Consider the following 23497-nt stretch of genomic DNA (forward strand, 5'->3'; position numbering starts at 1 on the left):
AACTAAAAGTCCAATTGCTGTTATTAGATGAAGTAGATATCTCATATGGAGAACAGCTGTATATAAAAGCAAGGTTCCAGTTTTTTGAAGATAAAAACCATCAAGATAAAATGAATGAAAACTATTTTGAGTTCAGAGTTAGCCTGAAACATTTTGCTTTTTGAGGCAAAATGCTGCCCCTCCTTCTTCCATGTACAGATTCCAACCACCTGGTCATTTAATCGTCCTTCAAAAAACAAAAACAGAAAAAACAAACCAAACCAAACCCAAGACTGTGTATTTCACAAGAGGCAAGTAGGCTCATGTGAAAGACACAGCCTATTGTTTATTGTTTATTCAAGGATACTCTTATTTTTTGTTATATGTATATGCATTTATATTTTTATCTGTCTGGAAGCCACCTAGAGTGGTCGTTTTTACCAGATAGGCGGGGTATAAATAGAGTGAGTGAGTGAGTGAGTGAGTGAGTGAGTGAGATAAATAAATAAATAAATAAATAAATAAATAAATAAATAAATAAATAAATAAATAAATAGATAAATAAATAAATAAATAAATAAAGGCTAGTTTAGGGGGTTTATTACAGCTGCACCTCACATCCATCCTAGTCCTTCAGTATCTTGACACCACTATCTGTTCCTCACTATCTGCAGCTTAAGGTGGCTGGCCAACCACACAGCCCTGTTTGAATTGGGTCAACATGCACAAACAGAGCAACATAAAATACTAGTGTGGAAAATGTCCCTCACACAGTCCTGAAGTAGACCGTGGAGATCCATATCTGAAGACAACAGCAACAACATGCCAAATAATGCACATTACAATGAAAGAGCAGAGAAAACGAAACACCATTACAGTATTGGGTATCATAGGGTTTCTGTAGCTTTGCCTGAGCACAAGTTCAACTAGGCCACATGACATCTAGGCCCCATTCATGGTCTGTAAGACTGTCAATGGTTCTGCTAATTCTACAAATAGCAATATTCCCAAATCCAAGTGCAGTTCTTTGATAAGCAAGAAGAGATGTAGCTTACGCTGTAAATGCTGCTTCCAAGTAGCAGCACAAGTTTATTCCTTGTCTATGACTATATCATTTTTCTTCACATAATTTACACCTACATCAGTTAAGGACTATTTTCACTTGCCAATGGCAATATCAGTTTCTTTATTCCTGACAGAGTCAAGTTGCTGCCTTCAGTTTTCACCAGATCTTGTATTTCCACATCTAGTTACAACCTAGCAAGCCACTCCTTGCCCCCTCAGTCCTATTGCTCGGATTCTGCAGATAATCATAGCCAAAGCTACAGATAAAAGTTCTGCGTGTGACCAAGCATTTAATATATCCTTTCATATTAAATATCTGCCCAAAGAAAACATTTCTCAGAAAGTACAAACTCTTCAAATTAGCCTACTAGCACAAAAGCCATTATGTTGACAGAGATCTTTCTACCAAAAGGAAATTGCAACAAGTCTTAATGTTCTTCAGTCCTCTTACCTTTGAGTTACCTACTATGCTGTCTTTCACTCCATTTCAGCTTATTAAAGTGTAAACTTGGTTTCCAACCTGAAAGAAGATTTACAGTGGAAGTGTCATATTTTGAGATGTCTAGAAACTACTTAATGTTGAGCCTGTTACCTGTGTTTTCAAATGAAGAAAGATGCAATTATTCCCCAGCCATCCGCTGTACAGATGAAAGGATTTCCACACAGAAAGAAGGATTTGACAGTTTACCTTGTGCAAAGCGAATCTAAAATTACATTTTTGATGAAGTAGCTCACCTCCAACCTGCCCCAGGGGATTTCCTGCTTAGAGCGAATTTATCTCCAAAATGATCTTTATTTGTAACCATGGCAGCATGAAAACCCATGGACAAATTATGAATCCACCAATTTTTTTGGGACATATTCTAACAGTGATTTAATTATCCAACCTCCCTCAGTTATGCAGTCACATCAGCAAGATCTATGAACAAAAGAGAAATTTGGTTTGCAGAAGTCAGAATATTATTTCTGGGGAAGACCTTCTTTTTAGCAGAACTCCTCCAGAAATTCCAATCAGCACAGAACATGTTCAGTAACTATTAAAAGCTGATCGTTGGGAGGAAAATGAAGCTCAGGAAGTGGTGAAGGGGAATGGAATGGAGCAGCTAAAAGGGGATACTGGAAGAAAAGACAGAAAGTTATTTTTTAAAAAAACAGAAAAGAAATCTTATGAGGTTGTATATATTATAAGTGTTTCACAAAACTGAGTATTTTTGCAGAAAAAATGGGGGGGGGGGTGTGTTTTACAAAAATCTCCATCACATCAATTCCTTTAAAATCTGCTGCAGTGGATGCTTCAGAGACAATTCATAACAATATGGCAGGTGGCATTGTGGGCTGCAGGGGGAAGTCAATAAAGATCATGCATCTCCCCTTCCTGTCTGCTAGAATTTCCTGACTAGAACCCATCTTAGAGAGCACTCTTGCTGGTGGGAAAGAACTTGGATCTAACCCAGGATCTAAAGCCAGAGTGAGCAATTTTGCCTTTTTTAGATCTTGGAAGGCTACTTCTATAGATCAGCTTCCCCAAGATGCTATGTTTTCTCGTTATGTCCTTTTCAAATATGCTGCACTATGTCATCCACCATTAACCAAGCACATGACAGAGTTAGTTGCCATGACAGTTTTATCCATAAAAATCTGACCCCTTTAAAAGATATATCCACCACTATACCTTGCAGTAGTAAATTCCAGTTTAACTACAAATTGTGTGATGAAGCACTTCCTTTTATTTGTCCTGAATCGGACTATTCATTTTCTTAATGCTTACAAATCTATAACATCCTTTTTTTCCAGGTGAAGTGACCAGAACTGCACATAAGGCTTAAAGTGTTTTAACATCTCTATGAAACTGACAATTTCACTGTTGAATCCTTTCTTAATAATTCCCAACATGGAATTTATATTTTTTACAGCAACTGTGCACTAGGTCAACATTTTCATGGAGTTTTCCATCAGAACACCAATGCCTCTTTCCTTATTAGTCCCCACTATTTCAGACTCTATTAGCATTTAAGTAAAGGTAGGAGTCCCCCATATCCCACCCGTGTACATCTTTTTACATTTGCCTACACTTCAGTAGCTTTGCCATTTCAGTGCCAATAGCCCTAGGGTGGAGATATTATTTTAAGAGGTTTTCACCATTCTTTTGTTTTTATTAACCTAAATAATGTGGTCAAATTTGAGTAACTTGCTGCTTCAGCATCATTTAGTGTTATACCCTTTTGCAGTTTAGAGGCTTGTGATAAAATAATTGTGATGTAGCCTACTATTAATTTTGCAAAGCGGATGCTTATTTAGATCTTTGGTCAAACAAATCCCCATATAGCTCTTAGATTGTTGTAATGGTTCAATACTACCCTCACGGATGTCATCCCAGGCCAAATCAAGCACATATGTGTGTACAGAAGTACCAAGGTTCCACTGATCAACTTGCCGACTGGATGCAAATTTTAATTTTTTCAGTATAGATATCCAAATTTTGCATGGTACAAAAGACCCAACTTAGAGCAGAATTTTCTGCCTTTGATACGAAATTCATCAGAGTCAAGGATGTTTTTGTGCAATGTATATTTACTCAAAAATAAAGACTTATGGGCTGGAATCCTGTTACTTAATGAATTAGTGAATCAATTCCTCCATAAATTCCATTGATTCAAATAGGCCTACTTTGTTGTGACTTAGCACACTAAATAACATTTATTTAAACAGGCCTAGTTTGGTTGTGACTCACCACACTAAATAACATGATTTCTGTCACTACGTTCAACAGCCGTATTTCCTAATAAATATTTTTAGAATTATAGCATAAACAAAGCAAGAATAATTTCAGACATGCCAATCCATTATAATCCAAAGTATTATATCATAAGAAGGAATGCTACCCCACTCCAGTTCCTTTATCCCTTGCGATAAATCCTGTTATTTATTATAAGAAAATCCATCACTTTTAGTCCTTCCTAACCATGAATAAAAAGACCCCACCACAATTCTTGGGGCAGAAGTTTGCACGCACACACAACAAGTCAGTGTGTGTGTACATGCCTTCTCCCAAAAACTGCAGCAGGGAAACTTTATTTACCTGTTGTGAACAGACTGAAAGTTATGAATGTTCCTACACTAAGCAACAGGATTTTAGCTATGTTGGGGTAGACTTTCAATTCTACCTTATACACACACTCTCCTTTTAGTTTATTTAAATGCAGGCACTCACAATGGTGAAAATGCTGGTGAAGTGCTCTAAGAAACTGTTGTGGGGGTGGGGTGGGGGAGGAAAGAAAAAAGTTGAAACCAAATATTTAGTTAGATTGTTTAACTAATTACAGGCCACTGCTGTTCCTGCTGAGCTGAGAAAGGCAGATAGTCTTGTCATCAAGCAGATAGATTTGCCTCTGTTATCCATTAAAGCCACAATTTGAGTGTAGACAGAGACATAGTAGGAAACATAAGAAAACAGCATGTGCATAACTAAACTGGAATCTGTAGTGAAAAGAAACCCCCTTAAGTAACTTTCTGCTTCATTAGCACATGAACACAAGGTAAGGGAACACTTCATTTCTTCATCAGGAGCAAAGATCCATCATTCATTGAAACTGAATTTTGATAAGATGGTGTGAAGAAAAGTGGCAAAAAGACTCCTTGAATTATGTCATTCTTGATTATTTAAAAAGATATGAGACCAATATGTATGCTAATGTATAAAGGAGTGCCTGTGTACATTCACCAAACACACACTGAAGAGTTTGGAATTTATCATCAAGGACTTGTTTAATCAATTCAGGGGAAAAAAAGGATTACATATAAACAATAAATGGGAATGGTTTCAATTAGACAGTGGTAGACTGTAGGTGGTAAATTATTTCTAAAACCAGAGACACTAGGGGCTTTCCCACCTACTTAACTTTAGAAATCCCCGTTTGGGTTCCTACATTCTCAGCTGCACCCTCTGCAAGATGGCTTGACGTTCTGCACAAATAGAGAAATTATTACACAAGAGAGGCTGAAACTTCTCAACAGTCCTCCAATCACTGAACAAGCAATAAAGGTAATGTAAACCTATGATACTTAGAGACATAACCAGGTAACATCAAAGAATGATACCCTCCCCACCCCTCAGAGTCACCATCATTTTCAATAAAAACCATCTTGAAAGAATACATGAATAGACAGACATAGTGCTCACTTTTTAAACAACATTTGTTCCAATAAAATCTTGAAAAGAGAAAAGGAACTGATAACTCCCAGTTTTTAATAACTCTTTGTTATATGGCATTTTGATTCAAGAGTAAAGTGCAGATTATTCCTAAAGCTTTTCCAAAAGATTCACTATATTCACAGTGTAAAAAAAAGGGGGGGGGGAAATCACACATAATTGGATAAGAAATGAAGGCGTGGGGATTGAGAAAAGGCCGGCAAACTCTTTATCTTTATGCCAGCAATATACAAAGAAACGATTAAATATAGCTGGTAGAACACTCGCTTTATTGCAATAAACAATAAAAAGAAATATGACTAAATATGGATGAGAATACTAATGATACAGATGTGGAAGGAGTAACAAGGGCCATGGCACAGGCAGTGATCCCTCTTCCATCTTAAGGTAGAAACATTCACATAAAGCCCATATCTGAACATCTTTAAGGCCTAAATCCAATTGCTAGCCCCAACTAGAGTAGACTAAATGTATCAATGTGATTTATGTAAATGTTGATCTACCATTCAGCAATGTTTTAAGTCTGGCAAATTCTAGGTAGGACAAGCAAATGGGTTTAGTCCTAAATTCATTTGTTTCTAAGTACTTTCTAGATAAAAGTCCAGAAATCAGCTTGGTCTGAGATGCCTTTAACTTTTATTCAGGAATGCCAGGTACAGAAGTGGAAATGGGTTGCATTTCCCTATTATTTCTCTCCACCCTTTTACATGAAAGAGAGAACACTAGCATCCCATAGTGAAGATGAAGGCTTAAATTCAAGCAAAATGAAGAATCAAAATGTAAGGAGAGGGGGCTCTTGATGTTGATCCTCCGGGAGGGAAATGCATAGAGTGGCAGAACTCTTGCAACATTTGTACTGTTCTAGAAGAGGGCCCTTCAATTGTAACTTGTAATACAATTTCCTATTAAAGGTATGGGGTCCTGTTCTGAATTTCATATGACCAGAAATGCATGAGACTAATCACAGGTGAAACCTCTTGAAAGGAAATAATAAATTGAACAGAAGAGACTGTGGAGGTCACAGAGTCAGAAAACTTCTGAAACGTGAGCTGGTGAAGGAGCCTAGTAGTGTAGTGGTTAAACCACAGTACTGCAGCTGATTACCTGAGTTCTATCCAGGGCTCAGGTAGCTAGCTGGAGGTTGACTCAGTCTTCCATTCTTCTGAGGTCAGTTAACTGAGTACCCAGCTTGGCGGGGGGGGGGTGCAATGTGTAGCCTGAATAATTAAATTGTAAACCACCCAGAGAGTGTTTTAAGGACTAAGGAGCAGTACATAAGCAGCACACTTTGCTTTTGCTTTGAAACACTCACAAAATGTTGAAGCTTCTTAAAAGTACAGTGGTGCTCCCCTTGACGACGACCCCACTTGACGACAAAAATCACTTGATGATGAGTTTTTTGTGATCGCTATAGTAATTCCAAAACGATGGTTCCTATGGGGTTTTCTCGCTTTACGTCCATTAGGTGCCTGCTTCGTGAACCATTTGTTCGCAAAACGATGTTTTTTCTGGCTCTGCAAAATGGCTTCCCTTTGCAAAATGGCTTCCCTCCCTTTGCAAAATGGCTGTTTTCCGGACAGAAGCTTCAGAAGACAGCGATTTTAAACAGCTGATCGGCGGTTCTCTAAGGACGATCTTCGCTGGATGATGAGGTATTTCCCCATTGGAATGCATTAACCTGTTTTCAATGCATTCCAATGGTTTTTTTTCCTGCTTGTCGACGATTTCGCTTAACAGCGATTTTCCTAGAACGGATTATTGTTGTCAAGCGGGGCACCACTATATGAATGATTGTAGTGTTTATTCAAATCAGGAATGGGCAATGACAGTCTGGATGTTTTCAGGCTGTAGTCCCCAGAATCCCTCATAGTAGGCTGACTAGGGTGATGGGAATTATCTTTCAAAAACACATGTGGAAGGCTACAGCTGTTCCCCCTAGTTTAAAATCAAGCAACTTTGTACACAAGAAATGAAAAAGCACAAACTACTGTCTATGAAACAGTACTCACTGAGATCCTGTGTATAACTTTGCTGTTTTTCTGTACTAGCTGTGAGTAATGGGTGTTCATATGGTCACCAACTACACTTGGTGCTAGCGGTGTGAAAAATTACACAATGGAAACAGATCAACACAAATAAGTAACTAAATTACTTTAAATGAAAAGCAGAAGAACAAAAGTAACTTGAGTCTATAGACTTTTTAAAATAAATACAGTACTGCATATTGGTTTTATGTTATTGTTGTACACCTCTTTGAAATCTATCAAAATAAAATAGGTTATGAAATATTTCTAAATGAATAAATGCCACCCACATTGCATTGAAACTCCTCCATATAGGGAAAAAGAACATCATTAACAGAGTCTTTGGCATTCTCAGACTGCTGTAACATTACTTGTTACATGGCAAGCAAGCAAGTTTTGAATGCCCAATAGCTATGCTACTTTGAATAATGGCAAGATGCTGTCTGGTTACAATTGCTGGTCATTATATTTCACCACTGTAGCTTCTCTTAATCTTTAACAATTTCCCTAAAATTTGCCTGCGGTACAGCGTAATTCAGCTTAATGTGGAAGGATTTTCTTCTCAACCTTTCGTCACCATATTTTTTTCTTATATGGAGTACAACCAAGAATAATAAATTAAACCAAGAAATTAATACTGGCTCACATCTCCAACTAGGTCTAATGGAACTAGGTCTATAGGAAATTACTTAGAAAAAAAATGAGTCATAATAAGAGAGAGAAAAAACACCTTTGAAATTAGCAGAAAGTTAGTGCTGCTTTCAGAAAGCAATGTACCCTGTGGTACTCTAAATGGCTTCTGTGGAGCAAAATTACCTAACACCCTGTAGAAGCTTAGTTTTAAATTGCCTTTAAAGCCATTTGCAAAATATTTGTGGAGGGAAGAAATTCTGGTCATACTGTGAAAAAGCATACACTGTATCAAGAAAGAAAAAACATGTACTATAACCTAATTTAAAAAATACAATTAAAATAAAAGTGGCCATTTTACAAAATTAGTATTAGGGTTCTTTGTGTTCAGTGGTGTTCTCCTTATTGATCTCCAAATTAAATAGAGTCATATAGAACAATCTGAATATTGTGATCAATCAAATAAAATCATTGCACTATCAAACCCTAATTCACCATAAGGCTCTTTCTCCAGATGTAAGAAAAGAAGAAAGCAATAATCTATCTTCCTTAGGTTTATTTATTTATTTCTTTGAAAGGTGGTGATGCCACTGGTTTTGCTTCAGCCTGAAACACTCTGAACAATGCAAATTAAATTCATCAGTTGCTAGTTGTGATTGCACATGTATTGCTGAAAAATTAGCCAGTCTCAGAATGTGAAGTGCCCTTTCCCAGTTTCTCTCCTTACCTCCCCCATCACGCTTCAGTCTACTACATCCTGAACTGATTAAACACACACAAGATAATAGACTCTCGACAATAAGGGGGTGGGGGTAGGAAGTACTGTGCAATTGGTTTCTTGGTTGTGATGACCACCTTTTAGTGAAAACTTGCTAACAATGAGCAAGGTTTAAAGGTCAGAAATATAAGCTACATTTCCCCCTTACTCTTTCTCCACTCTAACTATACCGGGCCTTGGCTATTACTGACTGCTGGAAGTAAACAACAGCAACAACAAACTACTTTTGGATAACAGATCCTTTTATATTCCTAACATGGTTACAATGCACAAATTCTTACAGCAGAAACATGTACATTAAAAAGGTGTTCTTTCCTCTCTTCATATCTATCATGGCTATAAAGATCTGTAGTACATAATATTACTTAAAGACATATAGTTACTTACTTAGCTAATGTAAAAATAGCATAATGGTTACGAGACTGAGCTACAAGCTCTGCCGTGTGATGAACTCATTAGGGACCCCAAGGCAAATCTCTCTCTCTCTCTGAACCTCAACCCTCATGAGAGTTAACAAGACTTTTCTAAAGTTTACATCCAAATAATCCACAACAATATGTTGAACACTTTGCAAATGCTACACAAATGTCAAGAATTATATTGCACTAAATGAATTCATGCATCCTCCATAAGATACAGCAAGGCTAACAGTTTAGTGGCAACTGAAAGCCCAAAATATTTCTTACAGAGTAAGCAACAGCCCATTTGAAAAGATGAATAAAGTGTTCTCCTGAGTAATGCAGACAGGTGCACATCATCCCAGGAAGAAGATCACGACAAAGAGAACATTTTCCACCAAGAATGAGAAGCAAGAGCTGCTGGGGAATTTGTCACCTCCCCTGCTGCTCCAAGAAAGAATAATATATTCTAACTCTAGTTGCCCTTGGTTAGAACGCAGCAGGGAAGCACACTCTGCCACTGGCAGGGGGGAAAGGGCCACCACCTCCTGATAAGAAAATAAAGGTAGCAGAAGACCAGCATGGCATCATTCATCAACTGCAGACGGAGCAGCTCTGAAGCCTGCTTCATCCCACTAAAAGGAATGCTTGACTTCAGCTGCTGGGACTGTAAAAATGAAGCATACTTTCACTTACCTAATGTGACGTACTGGATAGAGTGACAGACTAGAGTTCAGGAGACATGGGTCTGAATCGCTGCTTGGCTGTGGAAACTCAATGGGGAGGTGGAACTGGTAAAACCACTCCTTAAATATCTCACTTACCTTGGAAGTTCTATTAGCATTGCTATAAGTCAGTTCTGACTTGACAGCACATGACACACACATATATACTTTCATTTCACCCTTCAGAAGGTTTTTGTGATGTGTGGATGGTAGGGGATGATACTACAGTCTATTTCTGAACTAATTTGAGAAACATTTTCTTGGAAGGCAGATAATACATTTTTTAGACAAAGCTGCAGAAATTGCAGACCACATGTGGGCAAATTCTGGCCTTCCAGATGTTTTTGCACTACAGTTCCAATGATCCCTTTCCACTGACAGCTAAGACTCCAGCAAATTGGAGTCCAACAATACCCGCCACTTCTGTTCATGATTTCATGTCCTGTTTCCCATCCCTATACCTCCAGATGTTATTGCACTTCCAGAAACTCCAGACAGACTGATTCTTGGACCTGTAGTCCAGCACTACCCCATCCACAATAGGACCATATCTTGCCTGTTTGTTGTTTTCTTCATTATGAATTATTTATTGTGCAACACTTGGGAGTAGACAATAGTAAATTAAAGAACACACACAGAGAGAGAGAGAGAGCATATTGTAACCTGTACTCATCTTCCACCTTTTTTCAGCATAGAATTTTATACAACAAATATAATTTTTGAAAGAACATTTCAGTATGAGCTCCCATGGAATAGACATAACTACGCTCTCCCTTTCTTTTACTGGAAGTATTTCTGGAAGCCACTTCCTGAGTGGGGGAAATGTTCAGGAAAATTCCATTTCTATAGATCACAACAAAAAGCGAGTTGTTAAACTGTATGCTGCTAGGTCCCCCACCCCACCGCTCTTATTTTCCAAGACTCAATGGAGGAAAAAGTGTATGGCTTTTCCTACCCACAAAGGTCAACCCTTTTACTTGATGGCTTCGGAATGAAATGGTGCTCTCAGCCTTCTAAAACACACACACTAGAAATAAACTTCAGAAGCAGAAAATAGAAAAGCAATTATAAAAGGAAGGACAAAGCTGTCGCCATTTCTTAATAAATTACAGTACATGGAAATTTAATAGCCAGATTGACTTTCAACTTTGGGATGAGGATACAAAACACACCATATCTACATTTTAAGCCTCTTGTATTTTTTGACAATTCTTACTTAAAACACACACACACACAGAGAGAGAGAGAGAGAGAGAGAGAGAGAGAGAGAGAGAGAGAGAGAGAGAGAGAGAGAGAGAGAGAGAGAGAGAGAGAACTATAAGTATAACCTGAAGTCCTTTGAAGAAACACAGAGGTCGGAAGGGCAGCTCCTAATTCCAAACAGCATCTATTGTTTCCTTCCACTCTGAATGACAAAGCAGGGTGTAAAGCTATTACCTGGCTTTTCCTTGGGTAAGCTCATTTACCAATATTAGATCAGTTAAAATGTTTGATCAATTTATTATCTTGAGATACATCTCTATATATACCTACATATAAACCAAGAGTGAGTTGAGAACTGTGTTTCCATTTAAGTTAAGGAGGATTTTATATAATGTACCAAACACAGAAGAAAATTAAAATTCAGTCCTGAATTACATTTCCAGGTGGAATGTTTTACTTTCTCTGGCCAACTGGCAAATGTAAACACTCGTATATATCACAAGTTATCTTTGAAGATCACCTCATTTGCAAAAATGTGTGGAAATGCAAATAATCCACGTTTTACTTCAGAACACTCCCCTCCCACCCATAATTCCTTCTATCATTGCAGTACAGGCATTGTTTTCATGAATCTAGGCTACACAGATATATATTCTTTATTTTTATTTTATTTATTTAAAATGTTTCTACCCCACCTTTCTCCTTAAAAAGGACTCAAGGCAGTTTACATCATCAAAAGACAATATTTAAACCCGAAAACAATGAGTATACAACAGTGGTTTATGTCTTTAATAGATAACATTTAGAGCTAAAAAAGAACAAACAAGTACCACTCTGAAAGATGGGAAACACAAGTAGTACTAAAGACCCAGTCAGAGTAGTAATGCATAACAATCCATTGAAAAATCACACTTAGCTAGCCAGTCACTGAGGGAAAGCTTGTCTGAAGAGAAAGGTCGTTGCCTGCTTAAGGAAAGACAGCAAAGATGGGGTTTGGGGCATCCTGTGGGAGGGAGTTTCAAAGTCTGGGAGCAGCAGCTGAGAAGGCCCTCTCCTGTGTCCCCATCGGAACCTGTGAAGATGGAGGAACCAAGAGAAAGGCCTCCCCTGAAGATCTTAATTCCAGTCTCAAACAAGGAGATGCTTTTAGGTAGCTTGGACTTGGCCATTTAGGATGCTATTTTGAATAATTAAGGAAAACCTTACTTCTGCCCTGCTGATTTATCTGGCTTCAGTCTCCTTCATGAAGATGTGGGACCCTTGAAATGGCAGGAGGAAGTCCTTTATTACTAAAAAAAACCCCTCTTCCTGCCAGCAATGTCACACAAAGGCAGTGATTTTTGGTGATTAAATTGTTCCTCCTTCAACCCCGCAGCTCCCATGTCTTCCACACAATGACAGAATACAATGATAGAAGTAGAAAGTGCTTAATTACCAGAAATCACCCTCTGCCCATGATGACAACACCCTTCAAGACATCCAGTAATGCCAGGAGGAGTTCAGTCTTAAAAGTGTTATTCCTTTTCAATGTATCATTCTTGTTCAGAAACTTAAAGCTATAAAAGAAAACCCTATATTAATATATTTCTTTATTAAGTAAGTTTTATTCAAAGTAAAACATAGATATGTATAAATAGTTTTTTCCTTTCACTTAAACTAAATTTTTTATCTCTATAGAATGAAACTTTCACTTTATAAAAGGATATATATTTGTAAATATTTATCTTGTTTAATCCTGGGGCATTTCAGTTGCCCAGAGGCGCATTTTCTTTCAGAATTCACACAAAGCCAAACCTACAACATAAGCTTTTAAATACATTATTATTTGAAGATTTATGAATACGGTAGTACCTGGAAGTTTTAGCCACCTGACTTGTAAAGTTTCTTTTCTGGTGGAAAAACTAAATGTGCAAAAACGTACTAATGTATCTACAGCATTATGCCATTTGGCTACTTTTCTATCCCAACCATTGTATTGTACAAGGACCACAGAGAAAGAGAAAACATGTTTCTTGGCAAACCATGATGCCAACAAGCAAAAATGGCATATTCTAGTTATACTAACTCTGCTCCGTTGAGAGATTTTGACAGCACCCAAATTCTCTAGGTTCAGAAGACACAAGCCTCACTAATCACCTCTTAATAACCCTAACTGTTCTGGCAAACTCAATATACTGGAATTAACAAAGGATCAAAAATACCTCAGATGTCACTGAATTGTTGCTTTCCCCCCCCACCCTGCTACGTGCCATCAAGTTAGAACTGACTTATAAGGACCCCAATTTTAAGGAAAGTGAGTTATTTAAGGAGTGGTTTTACCAATTCCCCAGTGAGTTTTCATGGCTGAGTGGGGGATCCAAACCCTGGTCTCCATAGTCCTAGTCCATCATACTATCCACTATACCACACTAGGTATCTTTTCCTCTCTTTTTTGTTGTTTTTGCAAGAGTGAGAGTGAGAAAGAATCACTGCATAAACATAACAAACATTGTAAAACTATTCCTACTTGATTCCAGGAAAACATTATTCCTCAATGACGTTCATTTAAACAAAAGTCCATGATGAGTACTAGCTATTCATGCATTTAGGAAGTGAGCACGATATTTAGCAAAGTCTTGCAAGGTAGAGTTTGAGTTTTCAAACATTTGGAAAAATTTTGCACTGCATCTCCCCCTGGTTCACCAATCAACAACTGCTCAAATTAAGCAAGCAACAAATGAGAGAAAAGTTACTATAAAGCACGATGTATTATTGCTAGGTTCCAGAAATATGAATTTGAGTTATGAAGATATTAAAAGCTAACACTTCATTACATATTCCATAGAGACCAGGCCATCTGCTACTGATGGTTATGGTGATAATGATGAAGAAGATATTGAGAAACCTAACACGGCTCAATAAGCACAAAATAATGAAGAGCTCTTTAATGAAAGAATACATACTGTTTTTCATATATATGTCAAACAACATGAGGGACTGGAAGCAACTTGCAAGCAAGCAAAGAACATCACACCAAACACATGTTGTGGAACATATATTCCATAACACTAACCTGTCATGAAAAAGATAATTAATCAACATGAGTAGACTTTGAGGTCCGATCTACTAGATTTTACAAAAACTAACATAAACTGTTCACTAGATAAAATTTGTTTGACTCAGCATGTACATACAGCTAGTATGTACATGCTGAGCAAGTGGACATGTAGCTCTGTCTATATTTCATTTGACCCCAAAAGAACTCAAGCAAGAGATTGTACTGTCGTGTCTGTCTCTTCTCTCATTATAACTGTGACATTTCAATACATATTGGATAAATCATATAGTGCATCTTCACCAAAAATTCAAGATCTGAAACTAAAACGAACAGCTTTAAAACAGAGCAGTTAAAATTGCCCAGGACATTTCTGCTGATATAGAAAAGTTAAGATTAACAACTTTGAGAAGTATAAAAAGAAAGTTTGTGCTATCAATAAAAAAGCAAAATAATTTTGAAATGAAATTGCCCAACTTGTATTTTTTTCAGCTTTAAGTTCAGCAATTGCTATAATGCTATAGATGGTACATTTTATTTTTTATAGCTTCCTTTGAAAGAAGCATTTATGGCAAGTCATCTTTCCTTTCTGTTAGGAAAATGCATAAAGAAACTTGCTGTGGTTGCTTGTTCCAAAATTATATAAATCTATCCTTCCTCTGAGAAACTTGTTCTTCAAAGCTAGTTTATGACAACAATATATTTTTTCCAACTTAAGGTAGGCCCGTCTCTGAGTGGATATGTATTGGCTTACATGGCAAAACTACTTGCCCCTCAAATAATGCAGTCTGAAATAGAAAGCACAACCTATCTCAAAACTGCCAGTACTCCACACAACTGCTCAGAAATTAACTAGTCAGTTCATTATCCAATTTCCTTTCGTAATGGCCTACTTCCCTCATAATAGAGAAGATTTCTAAACTGAAAGTAATTAATTATTTTAATCTATAATAATTGGAGCCATGGAGGGGTGAGTAAGTTAAGAATGCTTTCTGGATTTATTTATTTATTACCCTACCTTTTTTTTCTTTACTGAACCAAGATGGCTCAAAATAGGAATGTGCATAGTTAGAGATCACAATAATTAAAATATTAAATATTATTAAATATGTTATTTAATTTAAAGCACACAAAACTAACACCAGAAGAAAAAAGAAACAGTACAAAACCTATTCACTGTTAAAAGGTCTTACATCAAATACAGACAAATTTTGCAGAGACAAGCTTATGCACGTGATCGTTCATAAACTCCTTCACATCAAACAATCTGATAATAAGAGGGTTGCCGACATAAGTATTGAGGAACCTTTAATCACAAACATGGTATTATCAGGAAGCTACTTATAACACACCTACATCTGGTAGGACAGACAAGGATGGAGTGCTCCTAAATATACAGAAGCTACCCTTCAGGTATGCTTAAAAATGTCTGACCTTAAGGAGAATACAGATTTTGAATTGCTTCCTAGGGGATTATATAAATTTGATTAATGAATTATATACTCCGATCCAATATTGTCCAAAGGCTGTATAACTTGGGTGAAGCACAGGACCTTTCCTATATCTTTTTATTCTTTTGGAATGTAGGTTTAAGTGTCACGGCAGAATTCCAATGTGTTGGCAAATAGAATACTGTATATAGAAATAGTTGACTCTAAAAACAAAGGCAAGAATAGCTTGTTCTAACACCAGTATTCTCCCCTCCATCGCTTCAAATTAAACTAGACAAGTTGATATTAACCAAAAATCAGTCCTAAATGTTCTACATCCAGGCAAGTCAATTCCATGATAATGCATCTGTGGATCAAAATGTAAATGAATGGTAATCTTTTCGCAGTAGTTACTGAAATATCAACTGTATTTTTCATTTCAGTAATTTTAATCTCGTCCTACTTCCAGTAAGACTCAAGCATTAAGTGGTGATTGTAACTAATTGCTCAAGCTATAGCAACATTTTATTTAAAGAAAAATATATTGTAGAAACAACGTTGCAGAAATATTTTTAAAAAAAATTATGTTGTATATTTTGATGGCTTTTCCTCACACAGGGTTTGCATACCAGCATGTTTTCCCTCCATGCCACATACCACTGGCAGGTGAATGCTACAGGCAAAGAGATCAGTATATGAATTGAGTATGCTTCAAATGGGCCAAAAAGAATCCTAAAGAGGTAAGGATTTTTCTTGTGCATCTTATAAAAATTAATCCTAGCCACATGCTTAATGAGGCATTTGAAACTCTTAGAGGGCACACAGCAGACATCTGCTCAAACTAGGAAAAAATGTTGGAAATGCCTAATTCATTCACTTTCCAACTTGAAATAACAAGTATAGCATGATTTAAATTTCTGTTAAATTCCATTATAGAATTTCCCCATAATAGAATTTAACTATATCATTATGGGTTATTATAGAATAATCTCCTAAGAAAGATACTATTGAGTGGTTAGTACAGCAATCATTGTCACACGTTGCATGAAACACATCCCATTAAAATCACCTGACTCATTTGAATGTTTTCAGAATCCTCCTTCTGTATACATCTCAAGAGATCATACAGACACTATGATTTCAACAAGTCAGTTTTTCCACTTCCTTTTCTCCATATCCCCTGCCTTTTGTAAAATCAATCCTGATGAAAACATCTGGAGATGCCGAAAGCTTGCACATATTCTTTTGCCCCTTTAGTTGGCCTAAAAAGTCATTATATTAATATGCATTTTGGACTGTTTTTCTTTATGGCCAACACTATTGCCTTCTTCCCCATGTCAAACGTGATTAGGTATGTGGGATGGGATTAGATAATAGGAAAAATTATTAATTTATTCTTGCACTACCAGGTTTCAAACTTACACACATATGCTGTGGACTGGGGGGGGGAATGAAGCACAGAACCACTGGAGAAGCAAACATTTGTCTAACATTCAAATCAGGAGAGAAAAAGCATTAATCGTAAAGAAACTGAGATGGCTGCCAGCAACGTGGGAGGGAAATATGGAACAGCAATTATTCCTCAAAGTTTAAAACCAAAGACCAATGATAGATATTCACCACACAGTTTATTTAAGCAGTGAAAAGGACAGAAAATCACTGACATACTATTTGAATTCTCCATTACCAAGAAAATAAATGTTGTTGATTTAAAGTGCTTATGCTAACAGTTATCAGATATTTATACTCATATCAGATGGAATCACTTAGAGAAATATATACCAACCATAAATACCATTCATCTCAAAGAGGTTTATGCAGAAGTCCCACTGAAATTAGAGATTGCACTTCTTAATCTGTAGCAGTAGAGGCTGAAATTAATACCTCAGATATATACAAGACAAATTACATTTCTCTGTACATTTGTTGTTGTTTGTGTCAGTAATTATATGATGTGTTTCAGTGCATATACTGTATAGTATACAAAAATACAGTATATAACTGTATACACACATAGTATTATAACACTTGGATTTACATGCACACTGTTGCTATAAAAATGATTATAAATGAGTACAGATAAAGATGAGCACAGCAGTTATATAGATATTTATGCATGAGTTAAAATGCTTTAACCTTTAAGAAACATTTCAAAAATGCTTGAAGCAACTGCCTATCAAAACTCACATATATAATTACTAAAGCAAAAAAACAACAAAAAAGAAGAAAGTTTGCTCATTTTCATCCTTCTTTGTTATTAAAAGGATGGGAACCAGTGAGATACTACAAGAAATGAGCTTTGCTGTGATAAGTTAGTTCTTATAATAACAGCTGCATGTGGTACATTATAACTGCAATAAGCTACTAATCTATTGAAGTTAATATACATTAATATTCTTGAGAGCAGGAATATCAAGCAATATTAAAACATGGTTGTTCTGGGTTTTTTGAGCTCTTTGGCCATGTTCTGAAGGTTGTTCTTCCTGACAATTCGCCAATCTCTGCGGCTGGCATCTTCAGAGGACAGCAACAGGTTGCTGTCCTCTGAAGATGCCGGCCACAGACACTGGCAAAACGTCAGGAAGAGCAACCTTCAGAACACGGCCAAAGTGCCTGAAAAACCCAGAACAACCATTAGATCCCGGCCGTGAAAGCCTTCGCGAAAATATTAAAACACTTGCTGATGCTGAGACTGACAGCTACTTACCCAGAAAACTTTTCTTTTTAGAAGTACACAAGATACAGAGCTTTGCAGAATAAAAATGCCTAAAATGGCACCATGAACATTACTATATGATGTCACCCAGCCCAATATGTTGAAACTCCTATATTTTAGGTAATGTTCATGAAAACAAGCCCTCCTGTTTTAATATCACAATTTCATCTTTATAAACAAGGCTTGTTATCCAAAACCTGATGTTTCACTATTGCATAAAAACGTAGCATTCGCCAGGTTGCTAAGTTAACTGTTATCTACATTCCATTCTCAGGTTTATGTTTTTCTTGTTAATAATACTATTTTGAGGAATATGATATATATTTTTGAAAGCAAGTATGCATAAATTTAGACACAAAATTATTGAACACTGAAGGCCATTTACTGTTAGCCTTCAAGGTATCAAAAGCCTCCTTCCATAAGATGGGAGCGATTCATCGTATTTTACAAATTTTACCTACACCTTTTGGAAGATCGAATTTACAAAAATTACTTAATCAAGTTGGCAACCTTCGGTTAAAGCATAAAATTTCAACTTTCTCACCTACAGCAAAATTAACTGAAGGAGGCAGCTTAGTACAGAGCTGTCAATCAGATTTATCATTTAGAAAGTCTCCAACACGGATACTATGCTTATGTATTCAGAAGTAACCCCCACTGTGCACAGTACAGCTGACTTCCAAGGTATGTGTGGTGGAACTGCATCCTCAGCTTATTAAAGACAAGTACTGTGCAATGAAGGCTAGACAGATAACATTATTTTACACTGCTTGCACTGGCATGATGCCCAAATTCTTCATCTTAATGAGTTCACTTGTCGCTGGCAGACAAGCACATGAAGTAGTAAAATATGAATGAGACTTAACTGTAGCGGTACAAAATGTTACCAGTGATCACTACAGTATATACTAAGAAGCAGCTTCAAGAGGTATTATAAATTGCCACCTCCCAGCACATAGAGGCTGTAAGTAATTATACAGATGCCATTCCATTTTCCTTTGAACCTCTGTAGAGTTAGTTTTGTGCACAGGGCTTTAGCTTCTAAATAGCTGTTAAACACATCTTTTAAGTACTCTTATTTTCAAATGTATTAAATATTACCTGAAAATCTTGACTGTTCCATGAAAGACTATTTAAGCAGTTTTAATAGGTCTGATAGCAAGGAGACAGACTGCAGAGACTGACACCACAACGAAAACATTTTCATTTCTCTTGGGGAATCAAGATGGAATCGTTTCTTACAAATTTAAAAATAAGTTTTACTTTTTGCTCTAGTAATGAATGACAGTTTTTTTCCTTTTTTTAAGTGTGAGTTAATTATTTATAAATTTTAAAACAATACAAAATGCCTTTGTTAAACACATTATAATGGGACACCAGCTGAACACAGAGAAAGTTTAAAGAAATGCCATCTAACTAGTCACATGACATGCTCTTGATTTTTAATCTTTCGTCAGTACATCTTACCGTTTCTGAATCTTCTTTTAGCACTTTTGAATGACTGATCTAAAGAGGAAAGCAAACAGGCTCCTAACAGAACAGAATTTATTTTCTTCTACTTTCTGTCCCACTCCCCCCACTTCAAACCAGTTTGTTCCCCACCGTTTGAATTTAAGAAAAAAAACAGGAAGGATCTTGATTAGACATTGTTACAGGCCAACATTAAAGTCTTCCATTGCCTAAACCACACAAAGCATATGAAAGACAAAAGTAACTTGGACAGAGCAGAAATTTAAGAAAAGAAAATGGGAAAAACCAGAGAAGTTTCAACCTCTATGCACAAACAATAGATAAATAATTAAACTCTTTGTCTCTTTCACATCTCCAGATCTCCACCAAAGAATGAGCGGTTCTTCGAAGGAAATATTTCTTTTTCTTTTTCCAGAGACCAGGTAAAATTACCATCATGCCTACTTTTATTCACAAAAGAGCAACAGTAGTTACTCAGATCTCACTGACACTTTTTAGAAAAGTTATTCCTTCTTTGAAAGAAACCACTTCTCTAAGGGGAACACATTTTACAACTTCTACGATATGTATTTAATGCATTTTTTCTTTTTAAAAAAGAAATGTAGTATTTTTTTCCTGCAAATAAGTAAAAATCCTGAACTTATCAATAATTCTCCTCATATCCTTATTCCTACCTCCAATTTTGCACGTCCCACCTGCTCCAAAATCCAGCAGGACTTCAAGGAAGGAATTCAAATGCTTCCCTCTGGTTCCTTTTCAGGTGATTTCTTTCACCTCCTCCTCCTCCGGTCTGGAGCTTTAAACCTAAAAAACAAACACTTCTATTGAATTCAAAGTAAGCTGTGTCTGAGATAATTCTCCATCAGACAGCAAGTCTCAGTGTCTGGTTACACAAACATACCTTCAGTCAGGTCCAAGAAAAGTAGGGTAGAAACAAAAACATACACAAAAAATAGAGATGAAGGAAAGAGAAATTCCTGTAACTCTAGTTAGGTTTAGTGCTGGTTTGAGATGAAGTGATATTAGAAGGGGGTGGGGGAAGATGCTGGACGTATTTTTCTGATTTTAAAAAAACCACAAAAGGGGGGGGCTGACAATCAACGAAGTTGAAAATAAAACGGGAAAGATGTGACCCTAAATATGCACAACTATAAATTTCAGTGAACTTACTTTTGATTAAATTAGGTAACAGGTATGTATGAGAAAAAGAATTTATGTTCACAAATATTCAGTCGGAGCTATTCACTCGAAATCTAGCCCCGAGGCATTTCATGGGACACGCAGCGCAATCCTATACACGGCTACATTTCAGAAGCCCTAAGTGAGGTGAGTGCAGGATTACAGCTGAAGCATTGCACAGCCCTTCTAACCTTAAAGGGCGCATCTTTCCCACAGATCCACCCCGTCCCCTTCCTAATGAACTTCAGCATAAGACGCAAGAGGTAATCCCTCCGCCCCGGACTTGCCTTGGGCCGGCGCCTGGACCCCCTTACCTGTCTCTTCCTCCTAAGCCGTGTCCCAGGAGCAGGAAGCCCCCAGCCTCGCCCGGCCAAGCGACTGCAGCATGGCACGCACGGCGCGGCCAGCACGACCCCTACGGTCCAGCCGCCGCCGCCGCCGCCGCCGCGCTCGGAGGAGGAGGAACCCAAAAAGCGTGCACGGACGGAGCCGTCGAGGCGAACCGAAAAGTGCGCGGGTTGGGCTGCGAAGCGCAAAGGACGCGCTCGCGACCCTCCCCCCCCCCAAAAAAAGCTCCGGGAATGGCGAGACTGAAATCTCCAAGCCCCAAAAACGAGGGCGCCGCAGCCGCGGAGGCGAAGCCGTGTGGAAACAAGAGGCGTCGTCCTCCTCCTCCTCCTCAGGGGAAAGGGGCACTTCCCCTGTGAGCCGTTCCCTCTGGGTCTCTTTCCCTTTCTGAGGGAGTTTGCGCTGGCTCGCTCTCTTGCCCTCCCACTCCGTCTTCGCTCTCTCTTCTCTTTCCCACCCCCCCCGCCCTCGCTTTTTGGGCTTTGCGTGTTTTAAGCCGGGAAGGGGCTCTGCTCGTGCGTCGGGGAGGGAAAAGGAGAGCAACCCACTGAGACGCACGCGACCGGGAGAGGTCAACAACGCCAACAACGCCGCTCTCCTCTCTCGCCTTTTTACCGCCTGCGGAGGAAGGTTTAGCGGAGGGAAGAAGGGCGCTCAAGAGTTCTTGTGCGTGTGTGTGTGTGTGTGTGTGTGTGTGTGAGAGAGAGAGAGAGAGAGCCTTCGCTGACGGATGCGCAGAAGGCACGCGCCGAGTGTGGCGGGGTAGCCTCTCCCCCCCCCCCCCCACATCCGCAACTTTACCTCGACAAGGGTTTTTCTTAAAACTTTTCCCCCACGTTCCACTCCAAGGCCCCCCCCCACTGATTGGACAGTTTCCCGTCTGTCACGTGTCCCTTTCAACCTCCCCCCCTTTCCTGTTTTCCCCTTTTTCTTTCTTTACTTTACTTTTCTTTTTTTTTTAAATGAAGAGCCGCCTGATTCATTCACTTTCACTTCAATTCCTCAGGCTTCGTCCTGAGGGAATTTAGAAAGAAGAAAGTGTGGTAGCCAAAAGGGAGGTGGTATAATAAGAGAGAGTTCCCTTCTCTAAAGGATGAACACTTCCAGTTCTTTGGATATGGAGGAGGTGTGGGCTTCAATGAGACATATCAGGAATCATGGTATGTTGAATAAGGCATATAACATATAATAATATTACATTTTTATAATGAAGTTCAATGATGCTGAAGACGGATGCGTAGAAATCCCCAAAGTTAATAGCCTTGTTTTGTGACCAGTGACACTGCCAAGGCTCTAATGAATATGCCAAGATCTGGCAACTGCCACATCTGGTTGAAGGGTGTGGCAGAGATCTATCTATCTGTCTGGTGGATTATATCTAACTTTTCTCCTCAAAATCAAAGTCAAGACGACTCACAGTGATATTAACTTCAACTGTTTGCAGGAGAATAGAAGTGTGGATTTATTACAGCAAAATCAATGAGGCTTCTGGTGATTTGTGACAGATGGGAGGGTGGACACTCCTGAAATTTGGGGATGTGGTGCCACACATCCCGTTTCTGTGAAGTATTCAAAGCTAAAACATTTTGCACAACTTTATAGACTTGCATCGGTTGGCATGGGTGGCTTTCTGTGGAAGCTTATTTCAAATAAAAATTGTTAGCCTATACTTTGGCACAAGACTAGTTGATATTCTCAAATTTTAAAAAGCATACACACTGAAATACAAAATAAGATCAACAGGTAATACACAGTTTCAATCAATTAAAGAAAATCCAAAAACACATCACTAAAAAGAAATACAACTTCCAACATTTTATAAGCTTTCTCCTCAGCAATTGGTCAAATGCCCTTTTTATTTGTCATTGGAAGTACAGTACAAGAATTGGATAGGTCTATGGTTGAAAATTTCAAGGCCACCAAAAAAAAAAGCCTCCGCTTTGTGTGGGCACTTGTCTTTCCTTCCTTTTCCTTTGCTTTCAGCCAATGCCTAACTCCAGGAACTTGTTTTCAGTGTCAGCTCTACAGACTATAATAAAGACAGCTGTGTCTCTGAGCTTGTGCAGAAGAAAGCAGTTAACAGCATATCCTGTTTAACTGTGATTAAGGCTTGAAGGCTCAAAGGCTGGCTTGAATCCTGGCACTTCTTTTTTTAATTAATAATTAATGGATGGAATGGAGTGACTGTATGTGGTACCAATGTTTCTGGTGTGGGCTCCAGAAAATATAAAATGTGAGGGGTCTATGTAAGAATGGTCTAGAATGGCTTTGTCTGACCAGCTAATGGGTTCTTCACTGAGGTGTGGCA

The 23497-nt window shown here is 38.0% G+C and overlaps 1 protein-coding gene across 1 annotated transcript in view; it reads right to left on the reverse strand.

The window, feature by feature from the left end:
• Window positions 1–20465, reverse strand: part of PRDM1 (PR/SET domain 1) — a 103113-nt gene extending 82648 nt beyond the window's left edge. The window contains exon 1 of the mRNA XM_020779606.3: window positions 20337–20465. The gene's annotated coding sequence lies outside the window, so the exon portion shown is untranslated. The remainder of the gene's footprint in view (window positions 1–20336) is intronic.
• Between the last annotated feature and the right edge of the window lie 3032 nt (window positions 20466–23497).

The sequence above is a fragment of the Pogona vitticeps genome, chromosome 1, assembly GCF_051106095.1.
Source record: "Pogona vitticeps strain Pit_001003342236 chromosome 1, PviZW2.1, whole genome shotgun sequence".
NCBI classification, from domain to species: Eukaryota; Metazoa; Chordata; class Lepidosauria; order Squamata; family Agamidae; genus Pogona; species Pogona vitticeps.